The sequence below is a fragment of the Gopherus evgoodei genome, unplaced genomic scaffold, assembly GCF_007399415.2.
Source record: "Gopherus evgoodei ecotype Sinaloan lineage unplaced genomic scaffold, rGopEvg1_v1.p scaffold_85_arrow_ctg1, whole genome shotgun sequence".
Taxonomy (NCBI): Eukaryota; Metazoa; Chordata; order Testudines; family Testudinidae; genus Gopherus; species Gopherus evgoodei.
In genome coordinates, this window is record NW_022060106.1 from 46739 (window position 1) to 63364 (window position 16626).

Genomic DNA, 16626 nt, shown 5'->3' on the forward strand with positions numbered 1-16626 from the left:
CCTGAGACTCTGGCTCCCAGCCCGGCGTCGACCCCTTCACTCCTGTCCGCACCCCTCTCCCCAGCAAGCAACGGCCCCACTCCCAGCCCCGGTTCTGGACTGTGGCTTCCGAGGGGCCACAGCCATGGATAAGAGGGCACAGTGTGAGATGTTTGGGGACCACTGGTTTAGGGACATGTTCTCAATCACTTCTCTGCAGTCCAATAAAAGCTATACCTCACCTACCTACCCCTCCATCAGGATGGACTAGGTATGTTCTGCTGCCCTTCACTCATACAGGAAGGAGAACAACATTTCACTCCACTCAATCTTAAAGTGATTTGTAACCCACCACCATCTCAAACTGGTCATTTTGGAGAAGCGGCGCCACCATGCTGCATAGCTAGGCAGAGTAGGTGTGTCTATGCAAACATGGTCTGTTCCTGAAGTCTTTCCCCAGCTCGTCACTAGATGTGAGGGGGGACCTCATTCAGACCCTGCTTATGCTTAGTATTTAAAAACTCCTTAGTGTCCCTATCCCCACCGGCCTTAGATTTCTCCTCCTGTCCATTTCTTAGCAGCTCAGCTGAGGTGGCCAAGTGGTTAAGGTAATGGACTGCTAATCCATTGTGCCTTGTACATGTGGGTTTGAATCCCATCCTTAGCAGATGTATTTGGTCTTTACACCTTCTTTAAAAGACAACCATCTCCCCCTTTGATACAACGAGAGATCAAACAATGTTGTTTCTTACAGACAAAAGCCTTTTCAGAAACTTAGACCTCCCTCCTGTTGCTTTAAATAAAATGCCTAAATCCCACATTTCTAAAAAAATTCTCTAGTCCTGTATTTCTTAGCTTTTCTCTCAAAAGGTAACAGACTCATAATCTCCCCCAAACACTCTGGGACCTCCCCAAATAATTAAAATACCTCCATCCTGAGCAAGGCTACAACAGTGAAGCAGAGCTAGTGTCTAGACCAAGCTGTTCTGAAGGAGGCAACTCAGATATTTTCTCTCTGCTTCCCTTGGCAAAGTCTGACTGAGAAAAGAAAATCCCCCAAACTGAAAATTTTCTACTGAAAAAACAATACTAGTTTGTTTGGGGACTTTGATTTGAATGCATTATTATTATTCTCTTCTGATTTATCTCAGTTCAGTGTTTCTCCTCCAGATGTGTTTCCAGGTGTTGAATTGTGGGGGAGAGAGGCCAAGTCATGATGTCTCTACCCTTCTTTCATAGTTTCTTCCAACTTGCTAGGAAGTACCTTTGCTATGATGTGAGTCAAGCAGTGTCCATTGTTGCTGCGTTATCTCGGAGAAATCTGCATTGTACATGGTTCCTGGGATAGTCCTTGGGAGTGTGGATCCCTTTAATGGGCCAGCAGTGAGTCTGGCTCCTCCACTGTCACATCTGAAAGGCTTGTGGTGGGCATTTCCCAATCTCATAACATATCTCAGTAACACACACAGAGCAAACTTCATAACTTCCCAACCAATGAGAGCACACACAATCCAACACGATATTAATGTTCAATAGATCAAGACTTTTGAAATGATACCTCACTAGGAAGACTTTGTACAAACCATGTCATCATTATATGAGAGTGGTGAATATGGGTCCTCCAGGGTGCGGCTTTGAGCACAGCGTGCCACACCTGGGCTTACATTGTAATGGAGATGTACCCTTAGAGTCCATCTCTCCTGGAATAAAGATGGCAGCATGGTTGGCCTGGGTCATCTGACTTGGCCCAATTGAGCTAAAGCTGAGGGGATAAAAACTGTGGTGAACATATTTGTGTTCATACTGAAGGCTGGGTTTGGAAACCTCACCCCTCGTGGGGTCTCAGAGGTTGGGCTCAAGCCCATACGACATATGTGCCTTCTCTCAATGGGTCGATTGTATAACTGATGGTCCTTAATGGGCCATCAAGCAGATTAAGCAGAACTGACACCAACAGTGGTCACAATGGTGTTCTATACAGTTACAGATTATGTCAATAACATCACAGGAGGTGACACGGGATCAGTGAGACTGATATTGGAATAGCCTCCATTTGATGTCTTCATTTGAAAAAGATGTTGTGAAATTGGAGCTGGGGCAGCAAAGAGCCACCAAATGTTCTGAGGGCTGGAAAAAAATGCCTTCTAGTGAGCTGTTGAAAGAGCTCAACCTGCTTTGCTTATTAAAAGAAGATTGAAATGTGACTTCATTGAAGTGTTGAAGTGCCTTAATGGAGAGAAAAGATTGGGTATTAAAGGGCTCTTTAAACGAGCAGAGAAAGGCATAACAAGACCCAATGGCTGGACGGTGAAAACAGACAAATTCATACTACAAGTAAGGCACAAATATTCAACAGTGAGGATGATTCACCACAGGAACAAGCTACCAAGGAAAGTGGTGGATTCTCCATCAATTGATGTCATGTAATGAAGACTAGATGCCTTTCTGGAATGGGTTTGCCGCATAAGTAGCTATTGTGTCAAATAGGAGGCTTGTGATATGCAGGGGATCAGATTAGATTCTCTAATGGTCTCTTCTGGCCATAAAGTCGACTAATTTCTGAAAAACTGAGTGTAGCATTGGGATCAGCGTCTGATGTTTTCCTGTCTAGCTGGCTTGCTTCCTTGAATGAACACTCCTTGAGTGGGGTGATCCACAGGGAGTAGCTCAAACCTCCAAAGTGCCTGGCCAGGGGCAGGACATTGGCACAGCAAGGGAGGGGTGTGGCAGTGACATCACAAAGGCCTTTTGCAGGACCTCAGACTATTGGTCAAAGGTGGTGGGGGAGGTGGTGACCTCACACAGAGATGCTGACATCAGCCAGGCAGGACAGGGGCGAGGGGCCAGGGAAACCTCAGAGGCCTCTGTGGCTTTGCTTCAGCAAGTCTCCTTTTTGTTTCACCTCCTCCTCCATCCCTCCCTCCCCTTCTTCTCTTGCTTCCTTTGTCCTTTTACCTGTTCCCCTCCCAACACCAGGAGGGGTGTGTGTGTGTGTTGCAGGGAAGTGCTCTGCAGCTCCCACTGTTGGAGGTCTACCCAAAAATGTGGGACTGAACTAGTGCTCGGGCAGTGATCCCCACCAGTGACATGGGCCATCCTCTGGGCTCTCTGATGAGAACCCTCAGCCTCAGTCTCTACCATGATTGGCTGAGCAGGGGGTTATTGACAGAGAGGAGACTCAGGTCCTTGTTGTTCTCTTTAAAGATCAAGTATATAAGCCAGAACCAGTTCTATGTTTGATGAATTTTGCTGCTTCTCTGCATTAATTGTCTCTGAGCTGTTCATGATTCTCCTTAACATTGCAGTTCTCTTCAAATACTTGCTGAATAATTACTGTCACTGTTGTTGGTCTGGAGCTCATCTGAGAGCACTTTAATCGGGTCATTCAATGTCTGAAATTCAAGATCCGATGGTTAGTTTGAAAATCAGGGCTCTTGGGTCCTATTCCCAACTCTGCCAGTGACTGGCTGTGTGACCTCAGACAAGTCAATTTTCCTTTCTCAGCCTTATTTCTCCCTCTTTCAAGTAGAAATAATAATGATCCGCTCCTACCTATCTCACGGTGGGTGGAGGATGGGGATCCATTGGAGAGTGTCACTAGGAGTAGGGCATAATATGAGGTGTCCTATCACGTTTACTCAGAGCAGATTAACACATAATAGAATAGCTGAAATAGTCTATTTGATTTGTATGTTTTTATTTTGAAATTGTTAAGAGCAGCTACGACTTAGCTCAGACTGAAGCATCTTATCTAATGTTTGAGATCCAAGTGTCTCCTCTTTGTGCGCAAGGAGACAATTTAACACACTGTGATGAACAGGAGATGCTTTTGTTTTGCAACAAAATATTTTTCAAAGAACTTTCATCCCACTTGTTATGATTTCGAGAAACAAACTGGATTAGCCTGAATGGGATTTTCTGACAGAAAAAGTTTCAATGAAATTTCTCCACCATCTCCATTCCTGGGCTCTATCCCTGCCTCTGGGGGTGGGGGTGGGGGTGGTTTGTTGTCTGTTAGAACAGGAGTCAGGACTGGTGGTTTCTCTTTCTGGTTCTGCCAGCGCCTTGCTGTGTAGGCGCTTGGGGAGGTCACTTCCCTTCTCTGGACCTCAGGCTCCTCCCCATCCGTCCCATGGGAACAGGGATAGTTCTCAAACTCTGGGCAGTTGTGAGCCTGAGTGAGAGAAGGGGCGTTAAAGACCTCTGTGAAGGAGAAAGGGGAGTTTCACAGTGTTCAGCACCAAGGAATTCTAAAATTTCCTAAAATGTCTAGTATGTGGAAACAAAAATAGTCGGGGCCAATCTTTAACCAGTGCCTTTTTTAAAGCCCAATCAGGGATGTGAGTCACTTTCTTTTAGGTACCTGGGGTTCTTTGCCAGCAGGAGAGAAGAGGTTCCTGCCTCCCTTTTTGTGGCCTTAACAAATCAAGTGTTGTGCCTCAGTTCTTGTCTGAGATCCCTGAAAAAGAATATCTTCTTATCCATAAACAAGACAGGACCTTTCTCTAAAAGGGGAACAAAGAGACCCCTGGGGTTTACAGACTTTCTAGCCTGACTGCCATAGGTGGAGACATACTGGAATACATTCTTAAACAATCAGTTTGTCAGCAGCACCTACAGGATACTTTGGTTCTTACGACGAGTGAACATGGATTTGTCAAGAACTAATCATTCCAAACCGATCCTCTTTCCTTCTTTGGCAAGGTTCCAGGCCTGGTGGAGGTGGGTAAACAGTAGATGGGATCTACCTTGGAGTTACTAAGGCTTTTGATACAGTCCCGTAGGACATTCTCACAAGCAAATGAGGGAAATGCAGTCCAGCTGCAATCAGCGTAATGTGGGTATAGAGCTGATTGAAAGCCTAGACTCCAGGAGCCCTTCTCCATGTTTGGCTGTCCAACAGAGAGGGTGTACCTAATGGGTCCGGCAGGGATCAGTCCAGAGTCTGCTACTATTCAATGTTTTCATGAATGATTTGGAAAATGCAGTGGAGAGCATGCTTCTAAAATTTGCAACTGACACCAAGCACTTAGGAGCACAGGATTGGAATTCAAAACACCCTTAACAAATTGGAGAGTTGGTCGTCTTGAGCCAAACTCCATGGTTGGGCCCCTCTCTCTAGACTGGGCTGAAGTGAAACCCCAGAGCCAAACACTCATCCTGGGCAGTGAGCTCCTCCCTTGAATGGTCAGATGCTGCTTAGCACTGTCAGAGCAGCTTTTGCTGGGGGATTCTCCCAGCACTTTCCAATAGTGGGAAAGTATGAAATCCCCATTTGACTGCTGGGGACAGAGCCCTAGAGGGAGGAGCAACTTGCCCAAAGTCCCCCAGGAAAAGGAAAACAACCAGCAGTGGAACCAATAGGAAACCCAGCAATGGAACTCAGGAGTCCTGGGAGTGTGCTAGGGTGACCAGATGTCCCGATTTTATAGGGACATCCGAATTTTTGGTCTTTTTCTTATCTAGGATCCTATAACCCACCCCCTGTCTCGGTTTTTCACACTTGTTGTCTGTTCACCCTAGGGTGTGCACAGGTGTGGGTGCCATCTGCTCCCTGCCCCCCTCATTGAAGCAGATGTGCAGGGTTACTGCCCTGGGAACTGCAGGGCACCAGTGGACATGGGGTTAGCTGGAGGTAGGGTCTGGCTGCAGGCAGGGCAAGGGATGCGGGGATGGCTGGCTTCAGGCAGGGGGGTGCATCAGGGGTTGGCTGGAGACAGGGAAGGGGGTGAGGGGCTGGTTACAGACAGGGGGTGCAGGGCTGATGCAAGCTGGGGGTGTGTGAGGGCTGGCTGGCTTTGGGAAGGGCCACAGGGGGGTGCGGCAGGAGTTGGCTGAAGGCAGGGCAGGGGGTGTGTCAGGGGCTGGCTGTGGGGCTGGTGGCAGGCAGGGCAGGGAGGATGCGGCTGGTGCAGGCAGGGCAGAAGGTGCAGGACTAGCTGGAGACAGAGGCTGGCTGCAGGCTGGGCATGGGGCAGGGCCGGTGCAAGGATGTTTCATGCCCTAGGCAAAACTTCCACCTTGCGCCCTCCTCCCCTGTGCACCCACCCTGAGGTGCCCCATCTGTGGCAGCTCCCCCCCTCCACCCTGAGCTCCCCTCTTGTGGCAACTCCCCCACTCTGCCCTGCGGCAGTTCCCCTCGCCCCAGCTCACCCCTGCTCTGAGCACGAGCACCCCGAGCACACCGTGGCCGCTTCACTTCTCCCGCCTGCCAGGCTCGCGGCGCCTAAGCCTGCCAGGCAGTCAAGCACCCTCCTCTGAGCCACAGCAGCCCTGACAGTTGACAATAGAGGCACCTTAACCCCTGAGTTCCTTCAATGTGTCCCCCTTCGGGGTCCAGCTCCGATCACCAGATACTCAGGGTATGTCTATACCACCTGCCGAATCGGTGGGCAGCGATCGATCCAGCGGGGGTCGATATATCGCGTCTAGTGTAGATGCAACACATCGAGTGCTCTACCCTCGACTGCTGTACTCCAGCTCGGTGAGAGACGCAGGCAGAGTCTACGGGGCACTGCAGCAGTCGACTCACCATAACTGTGACATTGTGAGTATAATCTAATATCTCATTGAAAGGTGACAGGGCCAGAAAGAGTTAATTAACTCCCCTCACCGACTGACCTGACCCGTGGGTGAACCTTAAGGACTGGTTAGCAAGATATGTAAATGAACAGAGCTTTGAAATGCGAGTCTGCAGTGTTAGAGGTAGAAGGGGAGATGTTTGCTCAGGTCTTGTGATGTAAGCAAACAAGTCTTGTCTATTGCTACAGTTTTAATTCAAAGAGCAAAAAAGGAATATTAACATTTATGATGATACTTGAGTGAAATAGTATTATTGTCTCTGTGTCTCTTTGAAGGTTGTAGTAACCTATATTTGAACTGTTTAATGAATAAATTACCCTGTACTAATTGCCAGGATGTTTGGAAGAAGAGTTAAGCCTATTGTTTTCTCAGGACCGAAAGGCTACCTGGAAATGTATAAAAATCCTGTAACACGATCCTTCTTCATCTCAAATCTGCTTTGGGTTTCAAGAGGGGGAAACCTTAAGCCACAAGGACTGAGATCCCCAGTCATTGACTGGAGCCACCCTGAATATGGACATTGGACTATAACCTATGGACTATTTCTTAAAAGACTTTTGGCAGCTACAAGCTCACCTCTACTATGAATCTGAACCTCAAGAATTGAATTCAGGTCGATATGCCTATTAATCTTTTAATCAACACTCTCTCTCTTTTCTTTTCTCATACATTTTAGCTTAGTTAATAAGAATTGGCTATAGCATGTATTTTAGGTAAGATCTAAGTTATAATTGAATCTGGGTATGTAGCTGATTCTTTGGGACTGGAAGAATCTTTTCTTTTATATGATGAAGTAAGATTTTCAGGAATCATCATCATATCTGACAGGTGTGTCTGGACGGAGGCCTGAGGCTGGGTACTTTAAGGGAACTGCGTGGTTGAAACTTCTAAGTAACCAGTGAGGTACTACAGAAGCTGTTTTGTGCTGGCTTGGTAAATCTGAGTATTGGAATAACCAGCAGCGTTTGGGATTTGTCTGCCCTGTTTTGTTTGCAGTTCACCCTGATTGAGTGATCTCAGATGGCTCCCACGGGCAGCACCGTCACACCTACATCCAGGCTGTAGCGGTCTGGGGGATCTTAGGGGCCTTGGGGTGCACAGATACCTATGTCCAGGCTGTAGGGGTCCCTGGGGGGCTTAGAGAGTTTTGGGAGGGACACAGATACCAATCTCCAGGCTCTAGGGGTCCCAGGGGGCTTAGGGGGTTCGTGGGGGCACATATTCGTACATCCAAGCTGTAGTGGTACCAGGGGGGCTTACGGGGTTAGTGGGGGGCATAGATACCTACGTCCAGGCTGGAGGCATCCTGGGAGTCTTAGGGGATTTTTGGTGGCCCAAGATACCTATATCCAGGCTGTAGTGGTTGCAGGGAGTCTTGGGGGTTCGGGTGGGCACAGATACGTATGACCAGGCTGTATCAGTCCCAGGAGGGGTTAGAGGTTTCGTGAGGGGCACAGATATCTATGTCCAGATTGTAGATGTCCCGGGGGAGTTGGGGGGGACACATATACCTACATCCAGGCTGTAGGGGTTCCTGGGGGGTTAGGGGGTTTCTGAGGGGCACTTATACCTACGTGCACACTGGAGTGTCCCGGGAGGCTTATGGAGTCCCTATAGGGCACAGATACCAATGTCCTGGGGGGCTTAGGGGGTTTGTGCGGGGGCACAGATACCTACGTCCAGGCTGCAGGGGTCCCAGAGGGGCTTAGCGTCTGTCACGGAGTGTGGGGGAGTCCGGTCCTGCACCCTTTTTCCTGGGACACACAGTGACTCTCAGCCAGCCAGTAAAACAGAAGGTTTATTGGACAACAGGAGTGAAGGATACAGCAGAGCTTGGAGGCACAAGCAGGACTCCCCAAATCGAGTCCTTCTAGGGGTTCAGGAAGCTTAGTTCCCATTTGGGGATTCCCTGAATTCCAACCACCTAGACCAAAACCTAAACTGAACTAACCCAACTCCCTCCAGCCGGCCCCTTCCTGTGTCCAGCTTCCTGGGCAAAGGTGCTGACCCCTCCCCCATGCCTAGCTCAGGTTACAGGCTGAGCATGTGTTCGATCCTAAAGTCACCCCCTGCTCTCCCATCCCCCACACAGACAGTCCCTACTCCATCACAGTAATGCCCAGAGCATTTCCCGCATGGAGCAACAGTGACACCGTGTGGCCACGCAGGGTAATGCACAGAGCATTTCCCACATGGAGCAACAGTGTCACCGTGTGGCCACGCAGGGTAATGCACAGAGCATTTCTCTCATGGTGCAACAGTGACACCATGTGGCCACGCAGGGTAATGCACAGAGCATTTCCCGCCTGGAGCAACAGTGACACCACGTGGCCACGCAGAGTAATGCACAGAGCATCACATCTATGTAGAGGCTGTAGAGATCCCTGCGGGGCTTAGGGGTCGTGGGGGGCACAGATAGCTACTTCCAGGCTGTAGGCATTCTGGTGGGGATTAGGGGCTTCATGGGGGACACAAATATCTACATCCGGGCTGGAGAATTCCCGGGATGGCTTAGGGGGTTGTGGTGAGCACAAATACATACATCCAGGCTGTAGTGGTCCCTGGGGGTTTAGGGAGTTTCTGAGGGGCACAGAAACCTACGTATGGTCTAAAGGGGTCCCTGGGGGACTTAAGGGGTTGTGATTGCACAGATACCTACGTCCTGGTTGGAGGGGGCCCTGGGGAGCTTAGGGGGTTTGTGTGGCATACACACACCTACAACCAGGTTGATGGGGGCCCTATGTGTGTTAGAATGCTTGTGGGGGGCAGAGATACCTATGTCCATGCTGGATAAGTCCTGGGGAGGGCGTAGGGGGTTCCTGGAGGTCACAAATATCTGCATCCAGGATGGACAGGTTCTGGGGGTATTAGGGAGTTGTGGAGGGGCACAGATACCTATTTCGAGGCAGTAGGGGTCCCGGGATTGCTTTGGGGCATTTTGGGGTACAAATACCTACGTTCATGCTGTAGAGGTCGCTGGGAGCATCCGTGGTTTTGTGAGGGTGTGCAGATACCTATGTCCAGGCTATAGGGATCCTGGAGGGGCTTAGGAGTTTGTGGGGGGTACAGATACCTTGATCCAGGCAAGAGGGGTCCTGGGGGCCTTAAGGGGTTCGTGTTGGGCACTAATACCTGTGTCTAGGCTGGAGGCATTCCGGGGGGCTTAGAGGAGTTGTGAGGGCACAGATAACTATGTTGAGGCTGGAGAGGTCCCATCGTGGTCTACTGGGGTTGTGGGGGGCACAGATACCTGTGTCTAGGCTGGAGGGGTTTGGGGGGTCTTAGGAGGATTGTGGGGGCACAGATACCTATGTCCATGCTAGAGGGGTCCCGTCGTGGCTTAGGGGATTCATGGTTAGAGATACCTACATCTAGGCTGGAGGGGTTCCAAGGTGATTCGGTGTGTTGGGGGGGAACAGATACCTACGTCCTGATTGTAGGGGGCTCTGGGTAGCTTAGGTGGTTTGTAGGGGTCACAGATACAAACATCCATGCTTTAGGGGTCCCGAGGGTCTTTGTAGGGCTCCGGGGGTCACAGATACCTACCTACAGGCTGGAAGGCTCCTGTGGGTCTTAGGGGGTTTGTGGGGCATACAGATGCCTACATCTGGGCTTGTGGGTTCCCTTGGGGGCTTAGAGGTTTGTGGGGAGCACACATACCTTTATCCAGGCTAGATGGGTCCCGGTGGGATTAGGGGGTAGTGGGGGGCACAGATACCTATGTAAGCAGAAGCAGGATGAATTCTACCCTGACATCTGGTGGTGAATTATGTCGAGTGTGCAAAAGAATTTCAGGGGCTGATTGTGTTTGCATAGGCACACCCACCCTACCTCACACGGCCACAGCAGTCTGGGATGGTTGCTTTGGCAGCTGTGGTATCCCCAGTTTATTTGTTGCTGGGGCGTGAGATGTGCAGTGTTGTCATCCTGATTGTGTGGATGAGGAACTGTGAAACTGCTTTGAGACAGGGATTCTCACCATCAATTGAGTGGCACTCGCTAGACAAGGGAGTGGGCTCCTTGGGTGAACCAGAAACATGAATTGCACTTTTTTCCTCTTTTAGCAGTTGAATAGGGTTTTTGTTTTTTTCAGTTCTCTCACTGAAAGACTATCTGGATATATGGACTCTCTACTCAGACCCTATGCCACCAGCACTCCCAGCTATCTCCGTGACACCACTGTTTTCATGAGGAAACTACAATGCATTGGTGACCTCCCAGAAAACACCATCCTAGCCACCATGGATGTAGAGGCTCTCTACACAAACATCCCACACACAGATGGAATACAAGCTGTCAGGAACACTATCCCTGATGATGCCACAGCACAACTGGCTGCTGAGCTCTGTGCCTTTATACTTACACACAACTATTTCAAATTTGATGACAATATATATCTCCAGATCAGTGGCACTGCTATGGGCACCCGCATGGCCCCACAATATGCCAATATCTTCATGGCTGACCTGGAACAACGCTTCCTCAGCTCTCGTCCACTCACACCCCTTCTCTATCTACGCTACATTGATGACATCTTCATCATCTGGACCCATGGGAAGGAGACTCTGGAAAAATTCCACCATGATTTCAACAGCTTCCACCCCACCATCAACCTCAGCCTGGACCAATCTACACGGGAGGTTCACTTTCTTGACACCACGGTGCAAATAAGTGATGGTCACATTAACACCACCCTATATCGAAAACCCACCGACCGCTATGCCTACCTTCATGCCTCCAGCTTCCATCCCGGGCACATCACATGATCCATTGTCTACAGCCAAGCACTGAGGTACAACCGCATCTGCTCTAACCCCTCAGACAGAGACCAACACCTACAAAATCTCCACCAAGCATTCTCAAAACTACAATACCCGCACGAGGAAATAAGGAAACAGATCAACAGAGCCAGATGTGTACCCAGAAGCCTCCTACTGCAAGACAAACTCAAGAGAGAAACCAACAGGACTCCACTGGCCATCACATACAGCCCCCAGCTAAAACCCCTCCAACGCATCATCAAGGATCTACAACCCATCCTGGACAATGATCCCACACTTTCACAGGCCTTGGGTGGCAGGCCAATCCTTGCCCACAGACAGCCTGCCAACCTGAAACATATTCTCACCAGTAACTGCACACCACATCATAATAACTCTTGCTCAGGAACCAATCCATGCAACAAACCTCGATGCCAACTCTGCCCACATATCTACACCAGCAACACCATCACAGGACCTAACCAGATCAGCCACACCATCACTGGTTCATTCACCTGCACATCCACCAATGTAATATACGCCATCATATGCCAGCAATGCCCCTCTGCTATGTACATCGGCCAAACTGGACAGTCTCTAAGGAAAAGGATAAATGGACACAAATCAGACATTAGGAATGGCAATATACAAAAACCTGTAGGAGAACACTTCAACCTCCCTGGCCACACTATAGCAGACCTTAAGGTGGCCATCCTGAAGCAAAAAAACTTCAGGACCAGACTTCAAAGAGAAACTGCTGAGCTTCAGTTCATCTGCAAATTTGACACCATCAGCTCAGGATTGAACAAAGACTGTGAATGATTTGCCAATTACAGAACCAGCTTCTCCTCTCTTGGTTTTCACACCTCAACTGCTAGAACAGGGCCTCATCCTCCCTGATTGAACTGACCTCGTTATCTCTAGCTTGCTTGCTAGCACACATATATATACCTGCCCCTGGATATTTCCATTACATGCATCTGAGGAAGTGGGTATTCACTCACGAAAGCTCATGCTCCAAAACGTCTGTTAGTCTATAAGGTGCCACAGGATTCTTTGCTGCTTTTACAGATCCAGACTAACACGGCTACCCTCTGATACTTGTAAAAAAGACAAAACCCTCAAACAGGGATGAAAAGTGAAAAGCCAAAACAAACTAAGTGCTGGAGGGAGGTCAAATAAAAATCACAAACTGAACTCCCTCATACTCTTCCCCAAAACAGGAGAGAGGAGGAGATCAATTTGGCTTTTAAATCCCATCCAAATTCTCAGGGGGAAGAGAGGAAGCTACTGCCTTGTGTCTGCTAGAATCTACAGGAAGCCATGAGCTATAGTTACCCTGAGGATATGAACCCTGCTGGCAACAATAATGAACTGAGAGACCTCTCAAGGGCTTTGTAGGGCATCCCAGATGTTTTCTCCAGGCACTTTCACATCAGAGTGGGTTTAATGTTTCCTCACCTCTGCAGGGAGATTTCAGGGTCTGTTTTCCCTCTGAACCCTGCAGGTCTGAGACCCATGGCTCTTCCCCTTGTTCCAGCTGGGAGATCACATCAGGTTTGGAAACTGGAAAACCTGCTCAGATGAAAAAAGACAAAGGAGTTCTGTTGATTTCATCAAACTTTGTCATAAAAAACATTCTATTAATTTAACTTTAATACTTAGTGAGACCTGGTGTGCCTGGGCTAGTCCTCACTGAAAATGCCAAGACCAGGGCAAGCTGAAAAAGGGAGAGAAGAGGCTCCCCAAACTGGTGGTTAACACGGAAGTTAAACTCACCAATCAGTCACGAACTGTGCTTCTGATCCCCCACACTGGTTATCGAGAAATTAAAAAAAGAAATCACATGGCCCCCTTTATTGCAATCTAGTTCTCTGATTCCCAATCAGCACCTAGGTCCAGCACAGTGAGAGGTTATTTAAAAACTCTGCTCACATAAACAAAGTGTTCTTCTGACCCCAGAGTCAGCCACATTACCAGGTCATTATGGGTTTGGATCTTACCCGAAATACTACGATGCCAGCCAATCCTTAGCACCTAAACTAAAGGTTTATAAGCAAGAAAGCATCTAAACTAAAGGTTTATTATAAAAGAAAGAAAGAAAAAGGGAGTTGTTAAATGGGAAAGCAGTCAGACACATTCAGAAATCTATACATCTGGTTCTTAGCAGTATTGGTGAGTTTCTGGCTTGAAAGGCTCTCTGGTACACATCCACATTATTCAGTCCTTTGTTCAAGCCTTCAGTTTGTAGAGAAGTTGCTCTAGAGGTAGGAAGGGAGATTGAAGACAAAATGGAGATGATGCAGATGCCCTTTATATTCCCTTTGCCAAGTGGCTTCTACTTCCTGTGTCCCAAACACAAGCTTCACAGCACATGGCATGGAAAAGCCTTGGAGTTCTCAGTACACAGTGTAATACAGCATGGCCAGAGGGCAGCAGACAGGGTTAGAAGGGAGCCTTATTCCCTGCAGAGGGAAGAAAGTTTGCTATAGATTAACTAGAGCTCCTGAAGCCAATTGGAGCACCTGCAGTCAGCCACCTGATAAAGACCCCTGCTCCAATCAGACAGGGAAGGAGTTGGAGCAGAAAGGATTGGTACTGGAGCAGAGAACAGTTTGAAGGGAAGCAGAGGAAAGTTTGGAGAAGTGCTGCAGTGGGCTAAGAAGTCCAAGACCCTAGATAAGGGGAACTTGGCTTGTACAGAGGGAGGGCAGGAAACCCCCACAAGCTGAAGGGCAGGAGCAGGAAGTAGCCCAGGGGAAGGAACCGCTAGTTCAAGTGGTTCACCACTAACCTCAGGGTCCCTGGGCTGGGACCTGGAGAAGAGGGTGGGCCCAGGTCCCTCCCTCTCCACTCCCCTCCTCAAGGACACTAGTGGGGTAATTAAAATACCAATTCAGAGGCAAGCAGTGGCACCCTGAACCTTCCCCAAAGAAGAGAAAGAGTGAGACCCAGCATAACAGTACCCGCAATTTGCCACAGTATTTATAATAAAATAATAATAATAATATAAAGTGTCTCTCAATTCCATATAGTGTCACTTAATAAACTAGTGAATTCCCAGGACGAATTCCTCAGGTGTTTGAAGATGCCGAACACTCTGCTTGTGAGGGACTGTAATACCCACATATATGTTGGGAACACACAAACACACACTGTGCAAGTCTGTTCCCCTATGTTCACCCTTTTAGAAAATTATGATCAATTTTGTTTATAGTATGTGTCAGGGCTGAATCCCCACTCTATCACTCCGAGTGCAGAAAGGGGGGGCCCGACAGGACTCTACAAATTAATTTGTGCCACTCTAGGCTTGAATTAAACCCCCAAAGTTACAGCTTTTCTCTGACATTGGCTTGGTAAATGCTGCCACCACCCAAATGCAAAAAAAACCCAAACCCTTGGACCCAGGAAGGAGCACTTGAGAATTCTTCCCTCTGGGGCACCCTCAAGCCCTTTCACCTCCCCTCCGGGAAAAAGCTGAGAAAGAAAACAAAGGAAATTAGCTGTGGCTACCAGCTAATCAAACAACACACACAAACTTCTTAGGACACCAAAAATCCAATCCTGTTCTTAAAAGAGGTAAATTTTTATTAAAATTGAAAAGGAAAACAATACATCGGGAACTTGGGCTTTTTGCTTATAGCTTTCTTGGGGGTTCAGCTTAAAGCTTACAAGCAAACAAAAGCATCTGAGACAGCACAGAGGAGATCCGAAAGCCAAAATAAAAAAAAAACTGATTGTGTCTGTCCAAACATTCCCTATCCAAATCATTTCTTCTAGGTATGAAAAATGAATTTTCATACCTGCTTCAAGCCTTACACAGCATTACTACTCAATGTCTCCTCTGGAGAACAGACAAAAGGAAAGTTACTTTCCCATTTAACAAAGTTCTAGCTTTTCCATTGGCTCTTTTGGTCAGGCGCCCAATACTTTTTAAAAAACAAAAACAACTCTGTTGGCTTGTTAATCCTTTAAAGGTAAAGCAAGCAGAGAACTCGCAACAACAGGGATTTTACAGCCAACTGGCTGGCTGGCTGTTTATAAAAGGGAGATACCTCCCCTCCCCTTCATTTATCACTGTATGGCTTGTGAGGTACCATTTGAAAAGACATAATCTACTGAATATCCTCCTGTTAAAATGTGTAGCAACATTGTATATAAAGTTATGAGATTTTACAGTATGATGTTACTGAAAAAGCTGCATCCCTAATCCTATATTCCTCAGAGACAGCAAGGCAAACAGCTGGTCAAACAGCCATTCTCCAGGAGGGGGAAGGTGTGAAGATGACATTTACTTTCCATCACAGGGACACTTCAAGCTCGTATCTATGAAAGCCTGTCACCATGACTCAGCTGGGAACTGAAGTGGTTTCTAGTACAAAGGACTGAATTATAAAAAGAGGTGAGGAAAATGCATGGGACTCTCTCTCTCTCCCCTTTTCCTCTGCTCATGATAACTCCTGAAGAACTGAATGTGGGCGGCAGGGGCAGGTTAGGGGGAGTCCTGGCTGAAAGGAAAACCAGCCTGTCTCAGCAGACGGTGAGAGAAACATTTGTTTTAAACCCCTTTTGGTTTGTTAAGTTAAACATTAGTTTGTGTTTTATCTTGTTTTTCTTTCATAAACAATTCTGACTTTTAGGCCTCATTACTTGTAGTCACTTAAAATCTTTTTGTCAGTAGTTAATAATTTTGTTTCCTTTTTTTAATCAAACCAGTGTGTTTGGATTAAAGTGTGTTGGAAACTCCATTTGGAATAACAAGGCTGGTGCATGTCACTTTCCACTGATGAAACGACAGATTTCATATGAGCTCCCATTGTTCAGGAGTGTGCTGGACAGTGCAAGATGCACATTTCTGAGGGAAGTCTAGGAGCAGAGAATTTTCTGGGGTTCTCCTGTGAGGTACTGTAATTTGTGAGTCACTGATTAGCAGCACTCAAAACTGTGTAGCTGGGAGTGAGTTATATGCTGGAGACTGTCTGTGAACTTCCCAGGAGTGGCTGCTCTCACAGTAGAGCAGTGTAAAAGGCACCCCAGCTTGGGGAACTGAGGGGACAGAGCTGTTCAACAGTCCAGATCGTACTGTGCTTTATGTCACAGACACTCAATTTCAAAAAGTCTCCTAAAACACACAAAGTAAATGCATGTCCCAGAAATCAGTCTCCCTGGCACTGCTTCTTTCTGACAGAGAGGTCCAGAGACAAAGAGAGAGTCCTGGGGAAGCTGGAAACATAAGCATAGGGTTCAGTGGAGAAAGGGAACAGGAAGGGCAGGGATATTACTGAATGCAGGATCTCAGCAGTAC

General features: G+C 47.9%; 1 non-coding gene across 1 annotated transcript; it reads left to right on the top strand.

Annotated features, from left to right (window-relative positions):
* The first annotated feature begins 564 nt into the window (after positions 1 to 564).
* TRNAS-GCU lies at positions 565 to 646 on the top strand. The gene has a single exon. It is a non-coding gene; the product is annotated as a tRNA-Ser (tRNA).
* The last annotated feature ends 15980 nt before the right edge of the window (positions 647 to 16626 follow it).